General features: G+C 43.6%; 1 protein-coding gene across 1 annotated transcript in view; it reads right to left on the bottom strand.

Annotated features, from left to right (window-relative positions):
* ZNF892 (zinc finger protein 892) overlaps positions 1-15,636 on the bottom strand; it is a 50,188-nt gene that overhangs the window by 17,999 nt on the left and 16,553 nt on the right. The window lies entirely within an intron of this gene.

The following is a 15,636-nucleotide window of genomic DNA, read 5'->3' as shown; positions in this document are numbered from 1 at the left end:
TCTGCATTTCCTGAATGTTGGCCTGTCTCGCTAGGTTGGGGAAGTTCTCCTGGGTGATATCCTGAAGTATGTTTTCCAACTTGGTTACATTCTCCCTGTCTCTTTCAGGTACCCCAGTCAGTTGTAACTTCAGTCTCTTTACATAATCTCATATTTCTCAGAGGTTTTGTTCATTCCTTTTCATTATTTTTTTCTCTATTCTTGTCTGCCTGTCTCATTTCGAAAGATAGTCTTCAAGCTCTGAGATTCTTTCCTCCGCTTGGTCTCTTCTGTTGTTGATACTTGTGATTGTATTGTGAAGTCCTCATGTTGTGTTTTTAGCTCCATCAAGTCAGTTATGTTCCTCTCTAAACTGGCTATTTTGGCTGTCAGCTCCTGTATCATTTTATAATGATTCTTAGCTTCTTTGCATTGGGTTACAATATGTTCCTTTAGCTCAGCAATGTTTGTTATTATCCACTTTCTGAAGCCTACTTCTGTCACTTCAGCCATCTCAGCCTCAGCCCAGTTCTGTGCCCTTGCTGGAGAGGTGTTGTGGTCATTCGGAGGAGAAGCAGCACTCTGGCTTTTTGAGTTTTCAGCACTTTTGCATTGATTTTTTTCTCATCTTTGTGGGCTTATCTACCTTTGATCTTTGAGGTTGCTGACCTTTGAATGGGAATTTTGTGGGGTCTTTTTTGCTGATGTTGTTTTGTTTTCTGTTTGTTTTTCTTTTAATAGTCAGGTCAGTATTCTGTAGGGCTGCTGCAGTTTGCTGGGGGTCCACTCCAAACCCTAGTTGCCTCAGTTTTTCTTGTGCCTGGCGGTATCACCAGTGAAGACTATGAAACAGCAAAGATGGCAGTCTGCTCTTTCCTCCGGAAGCTCCATCCCAGGGGGGTACTGACCTGTTGCCAGCCCAGACATGCTTGTTGGGGGGTCTCACCCAGTCAGGAGAAATGGAATTAGGGACCCACTTAAAGAAGCAGTCTGGCTGCTTTTTGGTAGAGCAGGTGTGCTGCGTTGGGGCAGTGGGGTGGGGACCCTTCCACGTCTGGACAGTTTGGACTCTCCAAAGCCAGCAGACTGGAATGGCTGAGTGGAGCAAATCACAGAGATGGCAGCTCTTCCGATTTGGAATCATTAAAAAGCAAAATTTCCCTTTTCCTGAAACCCTAACAAACTAAACTTGACCACTTGATATAAACTTCAGAGAAATCGCAACAACAACCATATGGACAAACTGCATGCCTGCTGTTGTCTGAGCCACTGAGAAAGTTTACTGGGGCCGGGCGTGGTGGCTCACACCTATAATCCTGGCACTTTGGGAGGCTGAGGTGGGTGGATCACAAGGTCAGGAGATTGAGACCATCCTGGCTAACATGGTAAAACCCTGTCTCTACTGAAAATATAAAAAATTAGCCAGGTGTGGTGGCGGGCGCCTGTAGTCCCAGCTACTGAGGAGGCTGAGGCAGGAGAATGGCGTGAACCCGGGAGGCAGAGGTTGCAGTGAGCTGAGATTGCGCCACTGCACTCCAGCCTGGGCAACAGAGCTAGACTCCGACTCAAAAAAAAAAAAAAGTTTACCGGAACATCCAGTGCCATAACTGAAAATATTCCAGCTGCAAACCAGGAGGTGCATCAAACTACAACTGCTGTCTGCATTCCATCATCTAAGGATGCTCTGAGCTCAACTCTAGAAATCTTGACTGGATGCCGTCTGGACTCAGAGACTAGGCTCCCAATTATGAATCTTTGTGAAAGTCTAAAAAAAAAACAACACTCAGTTTGCTTTTTCCTGTTCTCTCCCTCAGCAACAATCACCACAGAAGACTTCTGTGACCAAATGTGTGGGGATTTCTCCCCACGCGCCAAGCAAGCAATGAGTTGTGCAGTGGACACCAGCCAGGTGACCTCCAATTCAGTTCAGTTCTGATGCTGTCTACCCAGAGATGGCCCAAGAAACTACAGGTGAGAACTCACTCCCACAAGCCCCTCCCCTCCTTCTAACCAGCACAAGTCCAGGCCTCCGGAACTTCTGACCCACCAGATTCATGTGTTTCCCTGAGTCCTGTGAGCTGCTCTAGCAAGTTACGATCATAAAACCCAAAGCGTTTTTAGAGAAAGACTTCGGTTTACCAGTTTATTACAAAGCACATTTTAAAAAGTACAAGTAAACAGCCAGATGAAGAGACATACAGGGTGAGGTCTGGAAGGGCCCGCGTGGAGTTGGAGTGCTCCAACCTCTGGGCACAGGAATGAGTTTTGTTCACCTTCCTGTGAGCCTCCATGTGCTCAGTTACCTGGAACCTCCTACCCTGTCCTCTTGGGCCTTTTATGGAACCTTCATTGGATAGGCATGGTTGAAGCCTGAACAACCATGGAGAAATGTGACTGGACAAAAAGAGCATGATCAAATGCTAACAGACTGGGTGGGAAACCCTGCAAGGCCCGTCCGTCCAGATTCTCCTTGGCCTCTCTGTGCGGCACTCCTTCTTCCAGCGTGAGCGGGGCAGGACCTTCTCTGAAAGGAAGGTCTTAGACCCACAATCAGATTAGAGTCCTGCCTTGGGCAGGTGAAAGAGGGGTAGGAAAATGTCAGAGAGAGAAATTCTTTTTCTGGGGCCTTCTTCTAATCCTAATAAACACTTTGTTTTTCTTTTGTTTCCAAAGAAATGCTCCTCATTGAGCACCTGACTGCTGGTGCCATACGGAGACCTCATTTAAATGGACACCTACTCCCACTTGCACCACTGCTTCCTGGAATAAGACACACGTATTTTACAAAACTAGGAGGCTGAGGCAGGAGAACTGCTTGAGCCCGGTAGGCGGTGGTTGCAGTGAGCTGAGATCGCACCACTGCACTCCAGCCTGGGCAATAAGAGCGGGACTCTGTCTCAAAAAAAAAAAAAAAAGGAAAAAAGAAAAGACACACATATTTCACAAAACTGACCTATTCTCAAAACTAAGAAGGATGGCTCATGCCTGTAATCTCAGCACTTTGGGAGGCCGTAGCAGGGAAATTGCTTGAGGCCAGGAATTTGAGAGCAGTTTGGGCAACATAGCGAGAAGTTTTTATTTTTTTCAAAAAATAGCCAGGTCTAGTGGCATGTAGCTATAGTCCCAGCTACCCGGGAGGCTGAGGTGGGAGGATGGCTTGAGCCCCGGAGTTCTAAGCTGCAGTGAGCTGTAATTGCGCCACTGCACTCCAGCATGGGCGACAGAGTGAGAATCTGTCTCAAAAAAAAAAAAAAAAAGAAAGAAAGAAGAAAAAAAAGACAAGGAAAAAATCAAATGTGAGTCTCGTGTGTATGTGTAAAACTAAAACAGAAACAAAAACTCTAATTTGGAGTCCTGAAAAGAAACTCTGGACAAAGGTGTGCTTCCAGAAAATAAAACCAGAGGCTCGGGATGTCACCTGAAGTCATCCCTCAGGAATGTGCCTTTCAAAAACAATTAGGCAGGAAAGAGGACATCCCACATGATGAGTAAACTAATTAGAGAGCTAAATGTAATTTCAGGTGCATTTTGCCAAGAATTCAACAGGCCATTCAGCTCGCAAACCTGTACTTAGTACCTATTATGTACCTATTATGTACTTAGTACCTATTACTCCACCACACTAAAGCAAGAGGGAATGGAGGAATATTTCTGCAACTCTATTCCCTTAAATACGTACATATACATACATATATATACACACACACACATGCATGTATATATAGGCATATCCCTTAAATACATACATATACATACATATATATACACACACACACACACATGCATGTATATATAGGCATATCCCTTAAATATGTACATATACATACATATACACACACACACATGCATGTATATATAGGCATATCCCTTAAATATGTACATATACATACATATATACACACACACACATGTATATATAGGCATATCCCTTAAATACGTACATATACATACATATATACACACACACACATGCATGTATATATAGGCATATCCCTTAAATACGTACATATACATACATACATATATACACACACACACATGCATGTATACATAGGCATATCCCTTAAATACGTACATATACATACATATACACACACACACACACACACACATGCATGTATATATAGGCATATTTAAAGCAGTCTATATTAGCATTAAAAAGCCCCGGGTACAAAGATGTGCTAAGTACCGATGATAAACACAATCCTCTTCCTGTTGTTGTTGTTGCTGCTGTCCACAGACAAAGCCTCTAAAAAGACTGACCTCCTTACAGTGTGCGTTGAAGCAGAGAGGCTGTAAATGGCAGCTCCAGTGTCACCAAGTGCACAAGATGTACCAAAAGAGACAAACACTGAGCTGGGGGATCCACCCAAGATTTTAAAGACATGAAGAGCAAAATACTGTAATGGAAATGTTTGCCAAAATCTCTCTCCTATCGTCTGCTCAGCCGCTAGGCGAGGCGTGTCCCGGGCGCCCTGCCTGAATCGTAGCCTGCAGTGGACTGCCTGGTCAGGCCAGCTGCCTTCTTACAAGCACTGGAATGCCCCTTGGTATCTGTTTCTTCTCCTGAAAAACTGAGATATTCATAGTCCCTACCTCCTAGACCAGAAATGATATCACGTATGTCCAGCAACTCAAACAGTGCCTGATGCATGGTAAATGCTCACTGCATGTGAATAATCATCAGTGAAGCCCGGGGGCCCCCAGTCAAATCGAAAGTCACAGAAGTACATCTCTGTGGAGGGAAATCATCTCCACGTTTTCAGACCCCTCCACAGGGAATCAGGCCACACGCACGTCTTCCGTTAGGGGGAAGCTCACACGTTGGATTTGGGAGCTCTTCCTCCACCCAGCTTTCCATGGGGCCTCGGGCACAGTCTCTTGAATACCTGCAAAGGTGGCACATTTGTGCCCTAGATATAATTTTTGGAAACAGATAAAAAATGTCCAGCTAAGCCTGGTGAATGAGTATGAGTCATAGTCTGCCCAAAGACGACTGATGATGGCACAATGGCACCTGCTCTCCCGCTGCACCAGGGTCTCCTGAGAGCTGATGGTTCTCAGGCCCCAGCTGATACGACACTGCCACCTGCTGAGGCTGAAGGGAACTACCGAAGCAAGTAAACCCCTAAAACAAGTGAAACCAGTGCTGAGCCCCCGGATGACAGCCTTGAAGCCCCGTTAACAGTGCAGAGAACTCCTGTTTCCCTTTTGCCAAACCTTCCCCTGCAGTTAAATTAACTTGATCTACTCAGCCAACTTCAAGCTTTGGCTAGGCAGTTAATACTTCTGTCCTTCCTTTTTGTTTTACACTTGGAGACATAATTTATACACACACTCTCACATATGTATACGCATTTTAGGAACATTTTATAGACACTGCATATGTAAATCTTAACTGTACAATTTTGACAAACAGATACACAGTCGTATGCACACCCCAATCGCGATAAGGAGCGTCATCGCCCTAGAAAATCTGTTCTGCCCCTTCCCAGGCAGTACCCCTCTAAGTAGCAGTGACTCTTCCACTTTCTGTCACTATAGATGAGTGCTGACTTTTCTAGAGTTTCATATAAATGAAACAATGTAGAATGTACTGTAGTGTTCTGACTTCTTTCATTCAACATGATGTTTTGAAATGAGCTCATTTGTTTTATTGTTGAGTAGTCCGTTGTGTGAATACACTGTAATTTGTTTTTCTATTATACTGCTAATGGACATTTGGGCTCTTTCCAGTTGTGAAAAGCATTACTAGGAACATGCTTGAAGAAGTCTTTTTGTGAACATATGTGCTCATTTCTCTTGGGCAAACATCCAGGAGTCAGATTGCTGGGTCATTGGGTGTCTTTATAAGAAAGTATCGAACCATTTCACTCACAGACACTGTTGGGTCAGCACTGGGCGAAGTGGGCATTCTCTACAACTCTCCACACTTCACTCAGACACTGTCGGGTCAGCACTGGGTGAAGCGGGCATTCTCTACAACTCCCCACACTTCACTCAGACACTGTCGGGTCAGCACTGGGTGAAGCGGGCATTCTCTACAACTCCCCACACTTCACTCACAGACACTATCAGGTCAACACTGGGCGAAGCGGGCATTCTCTACAACTCCCCATACTTCACTCACAAACACTGTCGGGTCAGCACTGGGTGAAGCGGGCATTCTCTACAACTCCCCATACTTCACTCACAAACATTGTCGGGTCAGCACTGGGTGAAGCGGGCATTCTCTACAACTCCCCATACTTCACTCACAAACACTGTCGGGTCAGCAATGGGCGAGGCGGGTATTCTCTACAACTCCCCACACTTCACTCACAGACACTGTTGCGTCAGCACTGGGTGAAGCGGGCATTCTCTACAACTCCCCACACTTTGAAATGGAAATGCTGGATTAAAACATCATAAATCATCTCATGGAAACATAGGAGCAATCCCAAAACACATAGTCATTCCTCACTGAAAGGAACCAAGGATCCTTGGCTGATTCCAGATTTGGTGCAAGGAAAGAACAAAGTGAGCCTCAAACCTCCATCGCGTCAGAAGGAGGGAGGCGCCCAGAGGCGGTGACGGAGGAGCCAGCGTGGAGTCTGCCACTTCCCGTCCCACCATCGCTGAGTGCTGGGCGACAATGTTCCCGACGCAGACAGCTACCAGAGGACTCGCATTAAGAATACGGATAAAGAACTTCCGCAAAGGAACTTAAAACGCTGAATTTTTTTAAATGGATAAAAGACTCAGTCACTTTTAAAGAGAATATAACCAATATCCAATAAACACTTGAAAAGTGATCAAAATTAGTAATACTCAGAAAAATGAAAATTTATTTCATTTATTTATATTTCAAATTTTGGAGGGAACAGGTGGTGTTTGGTTATGTGGATAAGTACCTTAGTGGTAATTTCTGAGGTTCTGGTGCACTCATCACACAAGCAGTGTACACTGTACCCAATGTGTAATCTTTTATCCCTCACCTCCTGCCCACCCTTTCCCCCTGAGTCCTCAAAGTCCATTATATCCTTCTTATGCCTTTGTATCCTCATTGCTTAGCTCCCACTTATAAGTGAGAACATACAATGTTTAGTTTTCCATTCCTGAGTTACTTTGCTCAGAATAATGGTCCCCAACTCCATCCAGGTTGTGGTAAATGCCATTATTTCATTCCTTTTATTCCATGGTATATATATACCACAGAAAAATGAAAATGTAAACCAGCGTAAGAGACCACTGCACATGAGCCAGATGGTTAAAATGTAACAGACGAAAAGTACAAAGTGTTGACAAACTGGAACTCATGGCTTACTGACAGAGATGATGTAAATTGGTAAAGCCAAAACCATTTGACATTATCTTCTAAAGCTAAACATCTGTCTGCTCTATGACCCAGGAATTCTATGTACCCAAGGAAAATGCACTTATATTCATGAGAGCCCCCAGACTGGAAACAATTCAATTATCCATCAACAGTAGAATGAATAAAAAAACTGTAGTATATTCCCACAGTGGAATACCACACCATCAGTGAAAAAGAACAACTGGGCCGGGCGCGGTGGCTCACGCCTGTAATCCCAGCACTTTGGGAGGCTGAGGTGGGCAGATCACGAGGTCAGGAGATCCAGACCATCCTGGCTAACACGGTGAAACCCCGTCTCTACTAAAAGTACAAAAAAAAAAAAAAAAATTAGCCAGGCGTGGTGGCGGGCACCTGTAGTCCCAGCTACTTGGGAGGCTGAGTCAGGAGAATGGCATGAACCCAGAAGGCGGAGCTTGCAGCGAGCGGAGAACGCACCACTGCACTCCAGCCTGGGCGAGAGAGCAAGACTCTGTCTCAAAAAAAAGAAAAAGAGAAGAACAACTGATACATACAGAATGGTTGAATCATACAAAATGTGGGGTGAGGAAGCCAGATACAAAGGAGTATGTACTATAGGATCTTATTTAAATAATGTTCAAACAGATAAAACTAGTAGAGGAGGTAGAAACCAAACCCGTGATCACCCACGGGGACGGGGAGGTGCGGCATTGGGAGGATGAGGTGGGGTGGCATGGGGTGGATTAACTGGGAAGGGAAGGGCATGGAGGAGCCCTTCCAGCAGAACGAAAAGGGTCTGTATCTTGACCAAGAGCTGGGTGGTTGTTACCTGGGTTTATAGACATATAAAAATTCACCAAGCATATACTGAAGATCTATACATGTTAGGAATGTTAACCCTCAATTAAAACTTTCTTTAAAAGGAATCCATGGACCCATAGTGATCCTCTGAACCCAGAAAATCTGAGACAGGTCTCAGTTAATTTAGAAAGTTTATTTTGCCCTGGTTGAGGACACGCCCATGACACAGTCTCAGGAAGTCCTGACAACATATGCACAAGGTGATCGGGGCACAGCTTGGTTTTACACATTTTAGGAAGACATGAGGCGTCAATCAATCTATGTAAGAAGTACATTGGTCCGGTCTGGAAAGGCAGGACAACTGGAAGAAAAGGCAGGAAGACTGGAAGTGGGAAGGGAGGTTCCACGTCACAGACAGGTGACACACAAACGGTTGCATTCTTTTGAGTTTCTGATTAGCCTTTCCAAAAGAGGCAAATCAGATATGAATCTGTCTCAGTGAGCAGAGGGGTAACTTTGAACAGAACGGGAGGCAGGTTTGCTGTAAGCAGATTTCCAGCTTGAGTTTTCTTTAATGATTTCGGGGGGGGGGGGCGGCCAAGATATTTTCCTTTCACAATAAAAAAAAAAAAAAAAAAAAATACCACCAGGTGGAAAGTGAAGATAGAAAGCTCTTCTTTTCATAAGAATGCCAGCACTCAATGTGGGAGGAATAACAGAATTATAAAAACACCATTTTGTAGGCACTAATGTAATAATTGATTCAGGCAAGTATCATCCATGGAGAGCAAAAACACTGGTGAAACATTGTTAGGAGCCAAGATATTCATACAAAGGGAGAAGTTACTAACTACAACTAGAGAATTTGGACAACATGTGAACAAAGTAATCAAATTTAGCGTTAGGAACAGGACAAATTGGCATCTTGAGTCTCTTGATGTGACGTAAAAAAAAAATTTTTTTTAAACAGGGTCTCACTCTGTCACCCAGGCTGGAGGGCAGTGGTGTGATCCTAGCTCACTGTAACCTGGAACTCCCAGGCTCAAGCAATCCTCTTGCCTCAGCCTCCTGAATAGCTGAAACTACAGAGGACAGTCACCAAGCCCAGCCCTCCTAATGTCATTTAATGAAAATCATACATATATGTAGATTTCTTGTCAAAAGTGCTTAATCTGGATCTAATTATGAGGAAATAGAAAATACAGATGGTATTTTCTACAAAACATTCTACAAAACAACTGGTCTGGAGTTCTCAAAATATTAATGTCATGAAAGACAAAACAAGCTTGAAAGACCATTCTAGACAGAAGGATACTAAAGAGGCAGGACAAATAAATGCAGTGTGTCCCAACTGATTGGAAATTGGATAGGGAGCCGTACATGACATCTGGGGATAACTGGATAAATTTAAACTAACTGTGTGTTAGACAGTAATCTTGCATCAGAGTTAGATGGTTTGGGTTGAATAACAGCATTGCGATTATGTTGGAGAATATACTTGCTCATAGAAGACACATGCTATAATCCCAGCACTTTGGCAGGATGGCTTGAGCCCAGGAGTTTGAGACCAGCCTGGGTAACATAGCGAGACCCTATCTCTACAAAGAAAAAAAAAATTAGTTGCATGTGATGGTGTGTGCCTGTAATCCCAGATACTCGGGAAGCTGAGGCGGGAGAATTGCTTGAGCCCAGGAGGTCAAGGTTACAGTGAGCTATGATCATGCTGCCGCACTTCAGCCGGGAAACAGAGCAGAGATCCTGTCTCTAAAAATAAAATATCTGGGCACAGTGGCTCAGGCCTGTAATCCCAGCACTTTGGGAGGGTGAAGTAGGCGATCACTTGAGCCCAGAGTTTGAGACCAGCCTGGGCAACACAGCAAAACCCTGTCTCTCAAAAAAAAAAAAAAAAAAAAAAATTAGCTGGGCATGGTGGCGTGCACCTACAGTCCCAGCTACTTGGGAGGCTGAGATGGGAGAATCACCTGAGCCCAGGAGGTTGAGGCTGCAGTGAGCCATGATTTCACCACTGCACTCCAGCCTGGGAGACAGAGTGAAACTCTGTCTCAAAAAATAAAATAAAATAAAATAAAATAAATAAAATAAAATAAAATAAAACATATGCTGATACATATTCTTATAAGATATAGGACATGAGTAGTAAAATGCCATGATGTCAGCAATCCTGTTGCAGATAGTTCAGCAAAAGGAAAACATGCAGAGACAAAGAGAAGGGAAGGGAAGGGAAGGGAAGGGAAGGGAAAGGAAAAGAAAGAGGGTGGGAAGGAAGAAGGGTGGGAGAAAGGAAGGGAGGGAGAAAGGAAGGGAGGGAGGAGAGAGGAGCCTCAGGTCCCTTCTTTCTAGGGCCATATCAATAAATTGTGGTAGTGATTATTTCATTGTCTTGAAAAATAATTCATTTAATAAAACACTTCATTTCTAAGGACAAAAGAAACCAGAAATTTCCTGCCTTGCATGCTGCTCTTAACTCCCTGGGACTTTGGGACTCAAGAGCCACTTAAGCCAGGAGACCAGGACTTGGGCGTGAGCAGGCAGTGATTTGGATCCAGGACACCACAGTGGACTGAGACCCTTAGTGAAACAGGTGGTGGGAAATGCATCTAACCACTAAAATGGGGGCCCACAGAGACACGTGGCTCTCTAAGCACCCCACACTTGGTGATGGCAGTTGGGAATGGGGTGATCTTCCCTTAGTGAGTCAATAACCACAGACCTGTGTGAAGGAGAGTCTGGCATTTGAGGTAATGTTTCCTGCTTAGTCCAGGAGATCTCAATTCAAGAAATAAATTTATTTAATTCTTCTTCGGAGAAACACTCCACAACACAGGCCTTCCAGAATCCCTACATACTAAGGCCAGTAAAATGTAAGCTCACAATTCATGATTATAAAACCATGAGAAGCTAAGCCGGACCAAAGTACGTTTAGCTTTAAAGAGATGAGAGAAAAATAACAGCAGCCTAGAACCTCACATCCAGTGAAAATACATTTCAGGAACTGAGGCAAAAATGTCAAACGGAAACGGAAATGTCATCATTCAACAGAAACTGACAATTTATCAGCTACGGATCCTCACCAGACTAACTTCAAAAAAGATGCCTTCAGAAAAAAGTTATTCCAGGAGGCCCTGTGAGCTTACATTTTACTAGCTTAATACGAAGGCCTTCTGGAATGCAAGAAGGCATAGTGATACACACATGGGCAAGTCTAAACAAATATCGATTGTATAAAACAATGACAATGTCAGTAAAATAAAACCAATACTTCAGAGGGACAGTGATTCTGCCACACTGATTGCAAAGACTGACCCAATTCTTCATCCCTGTCTGGTCCACACTCATTGCAATGTGATCTTCTAGCCCCTTAAATCAGGAGCTGGAGTTGATTTTCTCCCCACCTAGGCTGGCTTGTAACTCTGGCTTATAGAATGTGATCAAAGTTTCAGTGTACTAGTTTGGAGTGGAAGCCTCAAAAAGGCTGGCATGCTTCTGCTCTCTTGAACTCCTGCCACCAGAAGGGCATGCCTGAGTTAGCTAGGCTGCTAGGAAAACGGAGCCAAGGCCATCACAGGGCAGCCAGCCACAGCTGATCCATCACCTTGCTGCAGACACATAACAGCCCAGCCTGAATGGGAGAGGGAGCACTATGAAGCTGACCGTTAGATTCATGAGGAGTTATGCATGGCTATCATTTCGTACCATTACATTTTAGAATATTTGCTTGCAGCAAGAGCTAACCCATACCGAAATGACTGATGCTAAATCATTCTAAGGTCCTTTATTTCATTGTAGGAACAATAAAGAAACTGATTAACTTTAGAGTCTTAAATACGCTTTAAGCTAATTTAGCTTGCTAAAGTATTAATAATAGCTGAGGCACAAGAATTGTTTGAACCCGAGAAACGGAGGTTACAGTGAGACAAGATCGCGCCACTGCTCTCCAGCCTGGGTGACAGAGTGAGACTCTGTCTCTGTCTGTCTGTCTCTCTCTTTATATATATATATATATATATATATATATATATATATATAGACTAGGTGTGGTGGCTCACACCTGTAATCTCAGCACTTTGGGAGGCCAAGGTGGGTGAATCACTTGAGGCCAGGAGTTCAAGACCAGCCTGGGCAACAAGGTGAGCCTCTGCCATCTCACAAAAATTTTAAAAATAGGCTGGGTATGATGGTGTGCACCTGCAGTTCTAGCTACTTGGGAGCCTGAGGCAGGAGAATCACTTGAGCCCAGGAGTTTGAGGCTGCAGTGAGCTATGATGGTGCCACTGCACTCCAGCCTGAGCATCAGAGCAAGACCTTGTCTCTTAAAATTAAGATATTAAAAATAACCATTACAAATAATAGAAATAGAATGATATGGTTTGGATTTGTGTCCCTGCCCAAATCTCATGTCAACTGTAATCCCCAGCATTGGAGGAGGGGCCAGTGGGAGGCGATTGGATCATGGGGGTGGAATTCCTCCTGCTGTTCTCATGATAGTGAGTGAGTTCTCACAAGATCTGGTTGTTTAAAAGTGTGTAGCACCTTCCCCTTCACTCTCTTCCTCCTGCTCTGGCCATGTAACACATGCCTCCTTCCTCTTCACCTTCCACCACAACACTACAGCTCAATATCCCTGATGTATTCATTGATCAGGATTTATTGAGGAATTGATGCAAAATCCCCTTTAAAAAATACTAGCAAACTAAATTCAACAGCACAATAAAAAACTATAGTTCAACCATTGTGGAAAACAGTGTGGCGATTCCTCAAGGATCTAGAACTAGAAATACCATTTGACCCAGCCATCCCATTACTGGGTATATACCCAAAGGATTATAAATCATGCTGCTATAAAGACACATGCACACGTATGTTATTGCAGCACTATTCACAATAGCAAAGACTTGGAACAAACCCAAATGACCATCAGTGACAGACTGGATTAAGAAAATGTGGCACATATACACCATGGAATACTATGCAGCCATAAAAAAGGATGAGTTCATGTCCTTTGTAGGGACATGGATGAAGCTGGAAACCATCATTCTGAGCAAACTATTGCAAGGACAGAAAACCAAATACCACATGTTCTCACTGATAGGTGGGAACTGAACAATGAGAACACCTGGACACAGGAAGGGGAACATCACACACCAGAGCCTGTCGTGGGGTGGGGGAAGGGGGGAGGGAAAGCATTAGGAGATATACCTAATGTAAATGACGAGTTAATGGGTGCAGCACACCAACATGGCACATGTATACATATGTAACAAACTTGCACGTTGTGCACATGTACCCTAGAACTTAAAGTATAATTTAAAAAAATGAAAGTTATATAAAAATAAATAAATAAATAAGAAATTATAGACCATGACCAAGTGGGATTTATCCATGAAATGCAAGGATGGTTTATATATGAAAATGAACCAATGCAATAAACCATATTAACAGAATGAAAAACAAAAAAACACACAATTATCTCAACTAATGCAGAAAAAGCATTTGACAATATTTAACATCCTTTCATGATTTTAAAAAACCACTCAACAAACTAAAAACAGAAGGAAATTACCTCAACATAACAAAGGCAATATATAAAAAGTCCATAGCTAATATCACGCTCAATGGTGAGAAACTGAAAGCTTTTCCTCCAAGATAGGAACAAGCTCACTCTCACATCTTCTATTCAACATAGTACTAGAGGTCTTAGTAAGAGTAATTAAGCAATAAATTGGAAAAGAAAAAATAAAATTATGTGCAGATGACCTGATCTTAAATGTAGCCCTAGATTTCAAAGGATGTCATGAACAGCCTGGGGCAGAGACTTGTTACAGGGGTGGAGCCACTGTAGAGAGACCCCACTAGGACAATGCCCAGTGGAACTATGGGGTCAGAGCCACTGCATAGAGTCCCCCACTAGGCCTAGAGGAGCTGTGGAGGCAGGGCCATTTCCAAGACCCCAGAACTGTAGAGCTACCAGTGTGCAACACCAGTCTGGGAGAGCTGCAGGCACAAGATTTCAACCCACGAGAGCTTCTGTGTGGACTGAGCCCAGGAAAGCCACAGAGTGGACTTGCTTAGGATCTCCTCTCTTTTTCTCTGTCTCTCCTTTTTGGAATGCAAATGTCTATCCTATGACTGGCTCACCACTGTATTTCAGAAGCACATAACTTGTTTAATTTCACAGGCTCAGAGCTGGAAATTTGCCTTAGGATGAATAGTGATTTGAGTCTCACCCATATCTGATTTCAGATGAGACTCTTGGGCTTTGGAATTTGGAGTTGATTCTGAAATCAGTGAAGACTTTTGGGGATATTGGGATGGAATGAATGTATTTTGTATGTGAAAAGGACAAAAGTTTTGGGGAGCCAGGGGTGGAATGCTATGGTTTGAATGTTTACCCCCTCCAAAACTCATGTTGAAATTTAATTACCGGTGTTAAGAGTTTAAAGAGGCAGGACCTTTTAAGAGGTGATTAAGCCATGAGGGCTTCACCCTTGTGGGTGCAATTGGTGCCATTACAAAAGCGTGAGTTCAATCTCCTCTTCCACATTCCTTCATGGGATGATGCTGCAAGGAGGGCCTCATCCGATGCTGGCCCCTTGATCTCGAGCTTCTCTGCCTCCAGAACTGTGAGGCAATAAATTTTCCACCCTTATAAATTACCATCTGTGGTATTCTGTTATGGCAGCACAAAACAAACTAAGACAATGGCTGAGAGGGTAAATTTTATGTGTTTTTTACCACAATAAAAAAGTACTATCACATTTGGGATTTTTTTTTAAAAGGAAAGAATGTTTATAAAATAAATGAAGCACTAATATATTCCATAACATAAACCTTATGAAAACATTACGGTAAGTGAAAGAAGCCAATCACAAAGACCATGTCTTAGCCCCTTTTGTGCTGCTATGACAGAATGCTATACTGGGTAATTTATAATGAATAGAAATTTATTTCCTCATAGTTCTAGAGCTTGGGAAGTCCAAAATCAAGGAGCTGGTGTCTGTTGAGGGCATTCTTGCTGTACCATTCCATAGCCAAAGGGCAAAGAGAGGGCAATAGAGGAGCAAGAGGGAGCCAAACTTGTTCTTTTGTAAGGAATCCACTCCTGTGACAACAGACCCACTCTCACAATAGCATTAATCCATTCGTGAGGGTGGTGCCCCCATAATCTACTGACCTCCCATTAGGCCCCATCTCCCAGAACTACCTCACTGGGGATCAAGTGGCCAACACATGAACTTTAGGGGACACATTCTGATATGGTTTGGGTCTGTGACCCTGCCCAAATCTCATGTCAAATTATAATCCTCAATGTTGGAGGCGGGACCTGATTGGAGGTGATTAGATCATGGGGGCAGATTTCCCCCTTTGGTGCTCTTCTTGTGATGAGTTCTCATGAGATCTGGTTGTTTAAAAGTGTGTGGCACCTTCCCCCGTCTCCTGCTCTGGCCATGTAAGATGAGCCTGTTTCCCCTTTGCCTTCCACCATGATTATAAGCTTCCTAAGGCCTCTCCAGCCATGCCTC

This window comes from Macaca fascicularis, chromosome 13 (genome assembly GCF_037993035.2).
Source record: "Macaca fascicularis isolate 582-1 chromosome 13, T2T-MFA8v1.1".
NCBI classification, from domain to species: Eukaryota; Metazoa; Chordata; class Mammalia; order Primates; family Cercopithecidae; genus Macaca; species Macaca fascicularis.
This window is presented reverse-complemented; position numbering and strand designations above follow the sequence as displayed.